The sequence below is a fragment of the Tamandua tetradactyla genome, chromosome 1, assembly GCF_023851605.1.
Source record: "Tamandua tetradactyla isolate mTamTet1 chromosome 1, mTamTet1.pri, whole genome shotgun sequence".
Lineage (NCBI taxonomy): Eukaryota > Metazoa > Chordata > Mammalia > Pilosa > Myrmecophagidae > Tamandua > Tamandua tetradactyla.
The window spans coordinates 220,971,458-220,986,587 of NC_135327.1; the positions used below are offsets into that span (position 1 = coordinate 220,971,458).

The 15,130-nt window shown below is 41.8% G+C and overlaps 1 long non-coding RNA gene across 1 annotated transcript; it reads left to right on the plus strand.

Annotated features, from left to right (window-relative positions):
* Nucleotides 1-1,334: 1,334 nt before the first annotated feature.
* Nucleotides 1,335-7,464, plus strand: LOC143688164 (uncharacterized). Its single transcript, XR_013177861.1, has 3 exons — nt 1,335-1,730; nt 7,035-7,107; nt 7,366-7,464. It is a non-coding gene; the product is annotated as an uncharacterized LOC143688164 (long non-coding RNA).
* The last annotated feature ends 7,666 nt before the right edge of the window (nt 7,465-15,130 follow it).

Sequence of the window (15,130 nt, forward strand, 5' to 3'; positions counted from 1 at the left end):
TAATCATCTTTTACATGACTGTAAATCATTTTAAGGTTTATAAAATGTTTATTTATTTATAAAGACAATAAATAAACATATTTGTGGGTATTCGGCTCTACTCAATGGAAACAGCAGAGTTTTTTGTATACCTCAGAATATGGGGTCTAGAGACAACTAGTAGAACTTTAATAGTGAAGTTTAAATGTTTATTTATTGATTTAGCAAATCTTTTTCTAAATAACTGAATCCTTAATTTTACATGTGAATGAAGTGAAACTTCTGTCTATCAGCCCTAGGATAGGTCAGTCAAGAGTCAGAATTGAAACTCAGGCATATAAGTCATAGGAAAGAAAACACACAAAGGGGGAAGCAATTTTAAAGAATCTGAAAACTTCTTTACTCAGGAGGTGAGGAGGTAAAAGAAATTGAATTAATACAAAATGTAGCAATTACTTGTTTTCTAGAAATCATCACAATCACCTAACTTGTGTTCATTCTTTGTCATATTTTCACACAGTGATCACATTGGTTTGGCCTTGTATCTTACCCCCACAAAAATAAAGTAACAATCCTGATTATGAAAACAGTTGGCATCCTGCTATTCACTATTCTCTTTTCATCCAGAAATAGAGCCATTTTTGTTTTAATCTTTTGGTTTCTTCATAAACAAAAGCTCAATTTTTACATTTGGTGTTAAACAGATCAGGGGATATGCAAGGGCCAAATAAATTGATTCACTATAGAATGGGCACATATTGAGGCCCTCTTCTGCATGGACCATCTGCTTTCTTTACCATTATTTTTATGTGACCTTCCATTGGTCTTTACATTGCAAAGGCATTTCTACATTGGTCAATTAGTCCTTACTATAAGATTCCTCCTCGCCCAAGGATTCTGTAATGAATACAAGTCATGGCTCCTGCTTTCAATCAATTTGCCACCTAGTTAGAGAGAAAAGATGATATTATGTGGTATGGGTTTCAAGTCTGGCTTCCAAGTGAGGGGCAATATGAGTTGTGGAGTGATGGGCTGACACTGAAGAGGCAAAGAGGCCCCAAAGCTGTAATCTCTAGCATCCTGATGACCTGGCCCCCTTGCTCTACTTAAGAGTGCCCATTGATTAATGGTGATGCTGTCCAGTGCATGGGGTTCCAACCACACGTCCTGCTTATCTGCACAGCAGGAATCTATGACATCATAGAGAGTTCTGTTTAGTCAAGTTCTAAGACTGATCCAATACTTCCTTTAGAAAGTCTGTTTGTTTAAATGAATTCGTTTTATGGGTTAAAAATGGAAATGACATGACAGATTGGATGGGTTAAGACAACGCTAAGAAAATTCTGTATCTCCTGGGAAAAATGGGAAATTTAGAAATATTTTTAGCATTAAATTGTCTCCAAAAAATAACACAGAGTACTAAATTATATATTAAAAAAGATTTTTCTCAAGGAAAAATTACATGTACAAAGTGCCCTAAAAATTAACTGTCCGGGGAAACAGCTTGAAACAAAGTCTACTTTTTGTCTGGCCTCCTTTTGTAGAGTGAACTTTTCCCCTCCAAAGTCTTGGCAGACAAATCAGTACAAAAGGCACGTTGGCTGGACAAGGCATTAAACCAAAGAATGCGCCATACCAACAGGGCAGAAAATAGAATCTACTACTGAGTTAGAAATGAACTGCATTGGGCCATCTAATCGAGAGCTGTTTCTGTTTGCAGCTGCCTGGGAGATGAAATTGGTAAGCCTAAGGTGAGAAGTTCTATCTAGGTTTGGACCCTGCCAGTCATCTTAGCTTTGAATTTTCAATAGTGAATTCTGCCTGCTGAGAGCCACGTCACAAATTCAGTGAGTAGTTACTGCCTGCATGGAAATCCAATCCAATATTGAAAAAGATAGTTCAATGCTTTGTTCCAACTGACAAAAAGGTAGCTTCACTTTTGTAGCCACGTTATTTCCAATAGATTATGTACTGAATGAAGAGAGGAAGGGACACCCATCCAGCATTTGTGGACCATGATATCTGAACTCATTTGAATTTGAGAGGTATGATTTGAAAATGTTCACATACTTCTTAAAAGCAAAGAAATCAGATCAATCCCAGGAAGTCAGAGATAATTTCCTAAAAGGGGTCTGGTATTTCTCTCTCTTTTTGAAGCATAGTGCAAATTTCTTGGTTTTGGTGGATTTTTAATTCTTGCTGAAGAACTCCTGCTACAACCGGTCAGAATAGCAGGATGATTAGTATAGGGAAATGAACCCCAGGCTTGGGGCCCGGGACCTTGGGTGGGAAACTTGATTGTCTCACATGACAGCTCCATAACCTGGGGTACCTTAGGCACACCTTGATGGAGGAGAGCCTTATTCCCCACTGATGACATAGAATAATGCCCCAAGCCTTCTCTGCCCCTTCACCTTCATTTCCCCGTCTCCCCACTACCACAACCACCCCATCCCTGTGCAGCGCTGCCGATGAGAAGTCACGTCTAGTTGCCCAGGATGGAAGAGGAACTGGGCACACTCAACCAGGACACACTCAACCAGCACCTCCCACCCTTCCTCTGAACCTACCAGTCAGCACACATGTTTGGCCCATTCTCAAGGTGGTTGATCAACCATACTGTCAATGGCTAGGAAAATATGTTTATTTTAGGGGCAAGGTATTAGCAAGCCCACTTAGCCAGTAGACTGAAGCCATATTCCTCAATATCATTTTGTCAGCAACAAAACTGCCTGACTCAATCTAAGCCTGGGAAGGGAAAAGAGCAGAGGCGGAGTATGTTATTTATTCTTTCCATTGGCACAGTGCCAGGCACCTCACTGGACTTTAGTCAGTTTTTGCTCCAAATCGGTGATGGTGGAGAGTGGGTCTGGAAGAAAAAGGCAGAGTAGGCTGGGTGTGAAAATTATAAATAGGCAGTTTGACAATCAATGCAGCTTCCAACTCCCAAAGACAGACAATTAGATTTAGAACAACACAGGGCACTTATGCTCCCCATAGGAAGTTCAGGATGAAAAGTCACTCTTAGGAGTTCCAGAACACACCACCATTCTCAAAGTCCTTGTCCTTGTCCTCAGAGAAAGCTGGAAGAACTTTCACTCTTGCCTATGGCTCCACCCCATGGTTCATCTGTTTACTTAAAGCAAGTGGGAAGATCTGCCAGCTCAGTTTTCAGATTTTAAATCAAATAGTTTAGGAGATAGGAAGATAAAGACCCCAGTTCAATTTCAGTCTCTTTCTCTCTTAAAAATAATAAGGTTCAGAAACACAGTGACCCAGAGGCAGGAACTGGATGAAGTCCATTTGGCTTCAAGGCCTTGTTATGGAAAGGAAAGAAGACACAACACAGACAATCTGTCTATATCCCAAGGAAGGAGACTATGTACAAAATAATGCTCATTGACCACATTGGAGAAGTTTTACTTTCCCTCATCTGGTCAGATTTTAGAAGCCAAGGATGGCAAAAGGACTTACCGTCCCCTTGAGGTTCTGTAGTGGAAACAATACATTGGTTGAGTGGTGGGATGAGCACTGGGCTAGGAGACAAAAAACCGGAATTCAAGGCCAGCATCTCCTGCAATCCATTCCATGGCCTTGGTGGAGGCACATTCCTCTCTGTGCTTTCATTTCTTGGTGGTGAGGATGGACCTCCTGGCTCTGACAGCCCTCATCTGGCCAGCAGCACTGAATTGCAGTGCCATCAGCTAATGGCTACCTGAGAGAAAGCAGGAGCTGAGAGAGGAGCATCTATCTTCCAGCATTTTGAGCAGCACCTCTTCTTTCCCTGCTTGGTCTGGTTGCCCTGTTTGGCAGCCACTCCTGAAACTACTGCTGTGCCTCCATCTGCCAAATCTCAGAGGAACATCAGAGATCATTGGTGTGAAATGTGGCTGCTTCTTCTATACTTTCTTAGTTGCTACTAATGGCTGTCTGTGGACAGAAATGTTGGATGACCTCTTTGGAAACCCCTTTGGAAATACCTAAAAATATCTTGAATTCACTAGATAATTGTTTCGTAGAACGTAGGAGGGCTGCCATCGTTCTTGTGGCAAGTGATACTGCCTGATGATTCCAAAAAGGCAAGAAGTCATTGTGAATGAGTTAATCACTTGGAAGAGAGCAGCAGATGCCAGATGTCTAGTGAACAGCAAGGCGTCTCTGTGTTTTGAGGTTTTTAAAGCACACGCAGTGCACAAACACTCACACTCTTCAACTCTGCTGTCTAGAAGCTATTCACAAATATGTGAACAAACACATGACTGTTTTAAAATAATTTCAAAATGACTGATTTGTTTTGTTTCCAATTATGTTTTTGAAAATGGCCATAAGGAATATTTATGTCCCTGCTAACATCAAGGGTCGACAACCTGGTTAACTTTCATCAACAACTAGAGAACGTGTTGATATTATCCTTCTCAACCGAATGAAAACTTATTTAAGTAAATGCTCTCATCTTTAATTTAGGGTTATTATAAAAAAAAAAATCCAAAAGGCTGCTGAGCCCAGCAATGTTGATTCCTTGTAAGCTTATGACATTAAAAATACCCCAAGAGTACCAGATAGTTAACACATAAAGCATCAGGATCCAACTCTTTTCCTGGGCACTACCCACTTACTTGCTGGGTGCTTGATGAATGCTTTAGGAGAAAATATATTCACAAAGTGATGGCAAACCCCAGGGAAGAGGTGGGTAGAGGTGGTTAAGAGAAGAAAATGTGAACATTCTGCATCTCATCCTTGTCTACCTCTCCTTCTCCTACCATACTCAATCAAAGGTCCAATCAGACCATGACAAGCAGGACTTTGGAAACTGAAGATCAAGTCACTGTACCACTGTACCCAGTGGGCTTATGAGCTGCTTATTAGCCCCTGCTTAATTCACATCCTACTGATAAATAAACCGGGGCTGGGGGGGTGGGGGATTGGAGCCAAACCACATGGCAAGATTAGAAATGTCATTCTGATATAGACAAAGCCTCAGCAAACACAGAGCAGTGTCCGAGTTTGCTCTGAACGCACTTAGCAGGACTGGCCAAGCTCATTCTTTTCCTTTCGGGCCAACTGACTTATTTAGACTACAGATGCATAGGCACAGCTTACCCTTCATGGCTAAATAAAGTCACTAAAATCCTGGAGGAGTAACAATATGGTGACTTAAAGAAAACTTGCTGGTGCATTTGTGAGAAGCTCTGCAATATGATTTTTGACAGTTGTTTGGCATAATTCAAAGATCACTAAACAGAGCTAAGAAAAAAACCTCAAAAATAGATGTGATTCTGGATAAGACCCTAATAGCATAAGGGAATTACTGTATAAATTTATCTTTAAAGGAAGTTTCTGTCAAAAACAGGGATGGGTCTGTGGTTAAAGATAAGTGGTGCTAACACATGGGAGCTGACGTCAGATATTCTTGGAGGGACGTAGGAGTTAGGGGGGTGGAAAGATGTGAAAAGATGGTTTTATCAACCTTTTGGATTTCCTCATAGAAATCTAATTTAAAATTATGTTTTAAGTTCTATTCAAGTTCTCTCAAGTGAATCTACCTAAGGTCTAAAATCAAGGAGCCCACAGTGTGCACTCTGGGAGGAGGCAGAAGGGTGAGAGACGGAAACCGGATGGGCAGAGGGTTGTCACAGATGGAGACTCAATAAGGCCATAAGCAGGGTGGGCTGATGACAATTATTGGAATGTCAGTGCCAACCCGCAGCTGCTGGCAAAGGGTGACAGGCAAAGCAAAGCAGGTGGGAGCTGCCAGAGCGGTCGGGACAGTTCACAACCCACAGATCTGCCAACCAGAGCCAGCAACCAAAGTGTGGTTCTTTGCTTACCCCCACGGGGGAAACACCTGGTGGCCTTCCTCAGAGACGCCTGTGTTTGTGGATAACATCCCGGTCAGAGCCTTGTCGCAGAGCACAGAGCACAAAGCACAATGCTGTGTATGACATGACCCCATGACGAATGCCTTATTATCACTGTGTCCTAGAGGTGTCAAGAAAAATTACTCTCTTCCCTGCTGGCAGAAAGAGGAGGGCAGATATGATGCCAGAGCCAGTGTGCTAGATGCTGCATTTGCAGCTTTTTGCCCCTAGTTTTGACCATTTATGAGCCACACCACCACCACCACCACCACCAAGCCTGGGCCATGTAATACTTTGTCCTTCTGCTGAGGCTCAGATTAGAATGCTGCGAGTGCAATGTTTGGGGTGAGAGCAAGACACTGAGCTAGAGAATGAGCCTAAGTCACTGCTTAGCATCCACAGTTCAACTCAGGTTTTGTCCTTTTTCTGCTCAATGATTGTTGTGAGCTCTTATAGAAAAATAAATTGTTTCTTTGTAGGGATAGGTCCCAAAAAAGAAAGCCAACTAGTTGTGCAGATTTGAAAGTGAAAAGAATACAAAATGCTTTAAGGAAGTTAAGGATTTTGGATAGAAAATTAGAGTTTTAGATAAATTAAAAGTTAATGGAAAGTCTGTACTATAGGGAGTGTTCAAAATTTGCAGATATGTAAAGTGTTGAGTGTTGAGAGGGTGTTGAGTCCACTGCACTTTCAAAGTTTGGGGTGTGAAAGAGTTGTAATCTAGGTAGACATCAAGACCGAGTAACAAGAGAATATATTTCTGGCTATAACAAAGGGGCTATGTGCAATGGACATGGTTTAAATTTGGATAAAGCCATTAATCATCTAATTTTTCTGTGTAGATCCAATGGCCAACTGATTCCATAACAACTCTCTCTGGGTACTCTTATTTGTGTTGCTTACAAGTCCTTTGTTTTCCTCATATGCACACTTCTGCAAATTGGGGTGACTTAGAATTGGCATTTTAGTGAAATTGTACGTGCTGCCTGTGGGGAGGTATAAAGCAGTCATAAGGCCTTAGGTGAATAGAGAAAGAGTGGGTAGTTTGCTGCATCCATTGTCTGCTAATAGAATTGCTCAGTGCCTTCCATTCCTGAGCTTCAGCAAATACCTTCTGAAATCTAGCCCCCCTTGCATGTAGCCTCTTGTATTATCAGATCAGCACCCTGATGTTGAAGCTTAAACTCTGTTTTGCAGCACTGAAGCCCAGGGAGCCCCAAGGAACCACCAGCTTAGAGTTGCAGCTTGAAGATTCAGCAAGGATTTTCAGGTAAAAGTTCTTGCAGGACAAATCTCCAAGGTAAACTCTACTAACTCTTTGTGTAGAATACCTTGGCTTATTGACTATTGCCTATAGTAATTAGCTCCTTGCCTAAGAACTTGACAATCTGCTAGTAAGAGGTTGGGGCCATCATAGGAGCCTGCCTTTAATGCACAGCATTTTGGTAGGTGTTACAAGGACTTAGTATATGATGGTTGATGCCATATGAAAGGAAATAATGCAATCTCTCTTTTTGGGTTGTCATAGGAAGTCATCAGAAACATGCCTTCCTGCTTTGTCATTACTGCTCCTGAAGTCAAGATGAAAATTCAACTATTTACAGGAGGGTTACTATGAAATATCAGGATCACAAAGGTGGGTGAGTCTGACGCACAGGCCCTGGGGGTTGCTAGGCTAAATGGAATAGCACTTCAATTCACCTTCTTGTGAAAGCAGAGGAGCCTACCATTGCTCGCACTCTCCCTTTCATTATTTTGGGGGAGCTGAATGGTGGCCTTCTGGGAAGAAACAGGTTCTTCACCTGTTTTAAATGGAGGCACCATTCTTGGCCTTTGTCAAAACCAGCCACCTGCTCCTACCTTCTTTTCTTTCTTTCCCACGTACCTCACAGATTTAGCCCACTCACTCCCTGTCATTTTCATTAACCAATCTTCTGCCCGAGTGTCTCTCTCTGTAATCCTGCCAAGTGTGGGGTAGTTTGCCATCTTTTCCTCCTCCCACATTCTCTCTGAACTAGCACACAAATTCTTCCCTAATGGGAGTGCAACGGAGGACATTTAGTTCTCATCAGAAATTAGTCCCATTCAAATTGTCTGAGTAGGATATTGTTGGGCCAAGAGATTCAGATTTCAATCACGGGTGGATTTGGGCTGGTGCACCATCAACTGGGGTATGGTCCTGAGTCCATTTCAGCATTTCTTCTTCAGTCTTTTCCCTAGTACTCCCTGTGGCCTCAGGATAAACTTTATGCCCTTTCTCTGCTGCTCTAGAACTCTGGGTCCTTGCCTGGCCCAGCGCCCCCCACATTTTGCCTCTGGATGTTAAATCACCCTGCATTGGCCTGGAGGTCCCCAAGTTTGCCTCTTCTGGGGAGTCCAATGGCCCTCATCCCTTGAAGTTATTTTCTGATCCCTAATCCATTTTTCCATTTCTGTTCAGTTTTGCTGATATATATTGCATAGTCAACAATTAAATATGATTCTATACCTGGGTGAATCATGGCTTGCTAACCTAGTGTTCTAAATTAAATTTGTGGGCCAGTCTTACCAGTGGCCCTGTGGTTTCAATAACAGTGTCCCAGACACCGTGCCTGAATTGCTTCAGCTCCATGCAATAATAGACTGCCCACTGCCATTCCATCCATTTCTAAGCCTGCATCTCCCCAAGACCTGCTATAACATAGCATTATGGTTGCAAATATGCATTTAGTCCTCTATTGATTCATACACAACACAACCCAGTATCATGGCTTCTATCTTCTTATGTTTTAATGATGTGCTTATCTGTTGTTGTCTCATACTGAACTACAGGCTCCTTACAAACAAAGACTGCATCTTGCTTGTCTTTAAATCTTGAGTGCCTGCCACATGAGGGGCACCCAGGAAATACTTAGGTTAGCAGCCAAGGTTCAGCAGGGAAGGAAGCTTACAGTACCCTATAACCCTAGTCTTACCGGGACAGCACTTTATTCATAGAGGAGGGGTAATGAAAATGACCAAATTAGGATGAGACAAGGTGTTCATTTTCATCCTACTGACTTTTGCAGGCTTTCGGCTCATTTGTTTGTTTCTACTTGCTTATTTATTCATTTCTCACTAACATGAAACTTCTCTTGGAAACTTGTGTCAATGGCAGTTGACCATAACAGTCAGAAAAAAAATCTGTGTTCCACTGTGTTTTATCATTATCAGTAAAAATAAAAAGTTCACTCCATATAGGCTGCTCAAGCAATCTCAGAGGAGCTGTGTGTGTGGAGATGCTGTTGGAAACACACTACCAACCTAGGTGATGAAAGTGTCCTCTCCCAGTTCCACTGCCTGACTTTGTCTTTCTGACCCCCTTCACCACCTTCTGCCACAGCCACAGGGTGGGAAGCACGGGTGCGGATCTGGAGAGGGATGTCAGGATGTGCTGCACCGTGGGTGCAACACAAAGTCAGGTCTGCCTAGAGCTGAGCTCCCGCGGTAGAGCCCCACCTCCCTGTGCCTCCGTTTCCTCATCTGTGAGATGTGGAAAATACCACCTACCTTGTAGAGTTGTTACAGGGGTTAGCAATCATGTAAAAGTGCTATCATTATTGTTATTATTATGAAAACTTATAGGCACAGATCACATTCTCAAGCTAGTATATAAGGAAAATCAAGGAATTGGTAATGCATTATTCATCATCCCTTGACATGACTTTTATATAACATTCAGCTGAAATATCTTCTGTTTCTTCTTCATTTTCTATTCTGAGCTCAGAACATAGGATAACTAGCTCATCAGTTCACTGAGCTGAATTTTTTTTTTTTTTAATGAGCATCTGCAGCAAGGTCTCCAGTTCCTAAATGTACCTGGTCTTCTGAGATTGAAATATGAGAAGACACGGCTCACCCATGTCATGAAATTTCTCAGTAGATTATTAGGCTGCATGACATGTATGTGACTTGTATTTATTTGGAGACATGTGGAAAAAAGACTCAAGCAAGAGCCTAGATTTTCCAGCAAGCAACTTGTTTTAATTTCCTGGCTGCTAAAACAAATACAAATACCATGTTATGGGTTGGCTTAAAAACAGGAATTAACTGACTCATAGATTAAGCGACTAGAAGGTGTTTTCCCACTGGGTTCGGTGTCTTCTGGCTGACCAGAAGATACTGATCTTTGGACTTCCTTGACTTTTCTATCACATGTCAATGCACAGCAGTATCTTTTCCTTTCTCTTCTGGGTTCTGTTGACTTTAAGCTTCTGGCTGCTCACTTTGGCCTCCTCTCTGTGTCCAATTTCCTTTTCATATTAGGACTTCAGTCATACTGTGTTAAGGCCCACCTTCTTTCATTTTGGGTACGCCTTAACCAATAACATCTTCAAAGGTCCTATTTACACATGGAACTTTCCTATTCACACCCACAGGGCCATGGATTAAGACTCGAGCATGCCCTTGTAGGGGATATGCTTCAATCCCCACACAAATGCAGCATTTTAATTAGCTTTGAATCCATTTCTCTGCTGGAAATAGCAAATCTCTGAGTATTTCTTCAATAGCATTTCAGCAATTGTAACCATTCTAAGCAGAATAATTTACAAGAGGTATTTTTGTAAGCTTAGAGGAACAAGGGAGGCCACATCCAGTTCTGAATTTGATGCATGCCAAGAGAAGCTGTCAAACAGATGTTTAACAATATTCATGACAAAAATGTAGATCATTTTGTTGATGCTGTTCACCAATATTTCCAGCCAGTACTATCCAGTAGAACATTCTGCAATAATAAATATATTCTGATCTGCACCATCTGCTATGGTAGCCACTAGCCACTCGTGGCCTCAAGCACTTGAAAAGTAACTAGTGAGACAAAGGAATTGGATTTTTAACTTTATTTAATTTTAATTTAAGTAGCCACATGGGAGCTAGGAGTTATCATACTGGACAGTACAGTTCTAAGATAACAATTGCAACTCAGTGCCACCAGCTCAATCATCTGGTGCACTGGTGAGTACTAAGAGGACTCCCAGAAGGCAGCCAGGTGTCCATGAGCAATTGTCACCAAGCCCCATGAGTTGGGAAGCCTGTTAATTTAGTCATCTGATTTTTCACCCCACAACAGAGTGGAAGCAGCCAATTAGAATGGGAGGTAGGTACAATGACAACAGCTCAGAAATGAAAAGTTTGAAACAGATCAGAACTCAAAAAAGCAAAATGGTGTAGGATTACTGAGTATACAGACAAATAGCCTTTATACCTCAAGTATATAGTATGTGATGCTTTGGACCAACAAAAAATGTTAAGAGTTCAGGGAAAGAGGCTTCAGAAAGAGACAGAGGGAAAATGAGCCAGTCTCGTCTAGACCTTATGTGAAAACCAAAAACATTCTGGGACCCAAAATGAATGAGTTTCAGTTATCTGGAGTATCCAGGAACTGGCTGCATCTCATTTCACCTATGAGCCAGGAATGGAAGCACCCCAGGATAACCTATTTCTTCTTGGATAAAAACCCAAATATTGATCCAGTGGCCCTCAGGGCTGTTGGGTTGACCCATAGTTCCCTCCAGGTGTAGTCACTTCCCTGCTTCCCACCCTCTGTTCTCCTCTTCTCTGGGCTTCCTTTTGTTTCCTGAGAAAGATTTGGCATGCGCTGCTCCCTCTATCTGGAAAGATTCTTCCATCCTTCGCCCCTCCTTCTCCTCTAGCCGCTCCTGCCCTCCTCTACTCTCAACAATGCCCTGCTTCCTGGAAAGCCTTCCTGACATCCAAACCTCTCCCCACCACTTTGTTTTTTTATTTTATTTTTTTTACATGGGCAGGCACCGGGAATCGAACCCGGGTCCTCTGGCATGGCAGACAAGCATTCTTGCCTGCTGAGCCACCGTGGCCTGCCCCTCCCCACCACTTTGGATCCTTTGTGGTGCCTCTTTCATTCATTCTTTATCACAAAGTCCTTCTCTCCAGAGCATTTCCATGACTTCAAAATTATGTTTTCTCCAATGAGTTTGTCTGCTTAATTCACCCGTAAACTCAAAGAACACAGGGACTGTGTTTGACCTGATTCCTTCACCCTTGTATTCCCAGTGCCAGTTGATGGTGAATACGTGTGAAAAGAAAGAAAATGAATGAATTCTAATTTGTTTCTAAAATTTTCTACATGACAAGTGTCCTCTGATGCTTTAATTCTTATGTAACTGTGCATGCCTCTGTCCTATCACTTTATATCTAAAAGTCTCTTTAGTCTCTAGCATGACTTTTATGTTCTGTAAGCACCATTCAGAAGTTGTTACTGGCCACTAACTTGTCATCATGAAAGCTTCAATCTTCAAATTCCACCCACTTCTCCCTTATTTGGTTCACTTGCTACATCCCTCCAAATCACTTTGTTTCCTTCAGACCTTTGGAACGTATGCTGCCAGGCTGCCAAGCTGAATTGGACTGTGGTTCTTTTCTTAGCAATGTGAGCAATGTGATTTTCTTCAATTTTTTCACTGTTTCCTTCACTTGATTTTCCCGACAGCCTCTGAATCCCATGCCTATTTACTTTTCTGCCAGGATCGCTGCATTGTCTTTGGGGATTTTTAGTTTATCCTCTGCTGTTTCTATTATCTACTCCACAGATTTCCTCTAAATTTTCAGTCTTTCTATTTAGTGGTTTTCCCCTTTAAAGAAAATTCTTTAAAAGTGGGGAAAATGAAACCTAAACCTATCCCCAACTCGTCTTACCACCTACCTTTGAAACATAAACACGACTCTAAAAGAAAGGTCTAAATTAATCATTTCTAAAGTCTTTAAGGGATTCTCAACTTATCATTTTCTGTCTCATTCCATTTTCTTCTAAACAAATCAGGGGAAAATCTCCCATTACTCTTATCCCCCCCTTTTTTTTGAATGAGCTTTCTTCACCATTAAATTATTTTCTTTTCTAGTAGAGCTTAATTAGAACCAATTTTCTTGATATAAATCATAGTTCTCTTCAGCATTATTTGTTGAGCATCTACTATGTACCAGGCTCTGTACTAGGGAAACAGCAATAAATACAAAAGAAAAAGAAAAAGAAAAATAGTCCCTGACTTCATGGAGACTGCATTTTAAAGGAAAAGGTATAATAAACATACCAAAATACATATACTTTTAAATAATGATGAGAGCTATGAAAAATGCTATATGAGAAATGCTTATATAATGAAAAATCTAAATGTATTCTACTGTATGGGGAGTTTGTGATTCTCAGTGGAAATTGCTACTTTGTTTTTTTAAACAGCGTCCTGTCATTAACATATTCATAGTCTTATTTTAGCTTTATTTTGTTTCAGTGAAGGGGCATTTATGGGGTGTTTTCTGAGGGCAAGATCCTAATACTCAGGAGACATGGAACAATAAAGAGCAGGAAACCTTAGACATTCTGACTTCAGAAGAAGGATGAAGAGGAGACTCCACTCTGGCTTTGACAGGGAAAAGGCCAGCAAGAGCCAGAGGAGGCTGGTGTCTGACCCCTCACTTGCCACTCACCTGCTCAAGTTCTTATGGCTTTCGGTGGTAGAGCCCTGGTGGGGCTTGTGTTATAATAATATTTAAAGGTGTGTTGTAAGGAGGTAAAGACTGGTAACTCAGGTTCATAGATTTAGAGCTAGAAGTAGCTTCAAATGTCATAGAGCTAATTTTATAGATGAGAAGACTTAAGGTGTCTCTCTATGTGCGTGTGTGTGTGTGCCACTATGCATATGTGTATTATGTGGACACAGACACATTCCTATATGTATATACTTTTAGCCGGTCCTTCTGATCCCATACAAGCTGCCTCTCCATTGCACAATAATGTCTTATTGACAAAAAAAACATTTAATAGTCAACTTTTCCAATTCAATTAGATTGACCTTTCCTGCTGTTTACTTATGAATAAAATAACTTGGACATGACTATAGGACGTATAAAAATGAACAGTATGAGGTTTCAGTTTACAAGGAGTTTGCCACATAGAAAACATAACAGAGTGAATGTGGTAGGTGCTATGATAAAGGCATGAAGAAAGTATTGTAGGAATACACCCAAAGAAATTAGCTCCAGCATGGAATCAGTTTTCATTGGAACTAGCCTGAAGGCAGAGATGGGGACCAAAGGACATTAGCGACAAGGAAACTCCTAAGCTAATTCACAGAGGCCTGCCTAAAGGCTTGCTAAGGAAAAAGGAAATAATTTCAGGCATCCTGGAGTGGAGAAGGGTGGGCAGGGAGAGTGAAGCCCCTCTGTGAGGCTTCAGACATCATGGTGAAGGAGGTTGGGCTTGATTCTGTCACAGATTTTCGAGCAGGGGAGTAACTTCATTAAGACAGCATCTTATGTTTAAAGTGGCAGGAGAGTGGGATCATCCTGGGTAAAAGTGAAGGTCCTGGGGAAAGTGGTGGCTCAGCCTATTAGTCACATGCTGCCTGTGATAATGACGGTTAACACTGAATGAATGTGCTAAGGGCTTTGCAAATATTAGCTCAAGTCATTGTCACAACATTCTCATAAGCTAGGAGCTTTTATTACTTCTGTTTGATGGATCTGGAAACTGAAGCCTAGAGAGGTTAAGCGACATGTTAGTAAGAGGTGGCTGGAGAACCAACAGGGTCAATTTTATTCCTAAATCCGTCCACTTAAATGTGGACCTATCTTGCCCTGTACTGCTGACTCCAACCCTATTGGCAACGTTTTTGTTTTTGTTTTGTTTGAGGGGCTTCCACCTGAAAATAATTTTTAAAAATCCCTACGTGGCTGATATTGAAAAGGGCAGTGAGAAGACAAAGGCTGATGGTGATTGCATCTGTGGCTGGTCCTGCTAACTGTGGGTAACATTTAACTCGTGCGGCCACTTTCTGGAATGCCCTTAGTCAATGGGTTGTTCCAGAAATATGGTGTGAGCTCTGTCTTGTGACAAGTAGCAGAGTTTCGGGGGTGGCTGTCAGGGTGTCAGAACAGTGATGTTGGCTCTCACAGCGTTCTCCTTATTCAAGCTCAGAGTTGGAGGAGCACAAGCATCCTGCCTTATGACTGGGGAGCACGGCTTTGCAATGGGAAGATGAAAATTCCATCAGAGGGAAAGACTACAGGAGGAGGACAATACAATACTACTAGAGGGAGAGGCTGTCAGGGAGGTTTCCCGTTGTCCCCAACACTCATGAGCACTGGGCTTGGTGGCCACAGCAGGAGGTACCAATTGCCCCTCACTAGAGTTTTAACTGAGTCTACGGGAGGACGTTTCAGTGGGAAAATCTGGGTAGGTGGCCACTAAGTGTTCTTCCTCAAGTCAAGGTAATAGCCTAGTTAACAAACGCCCTCTTCAT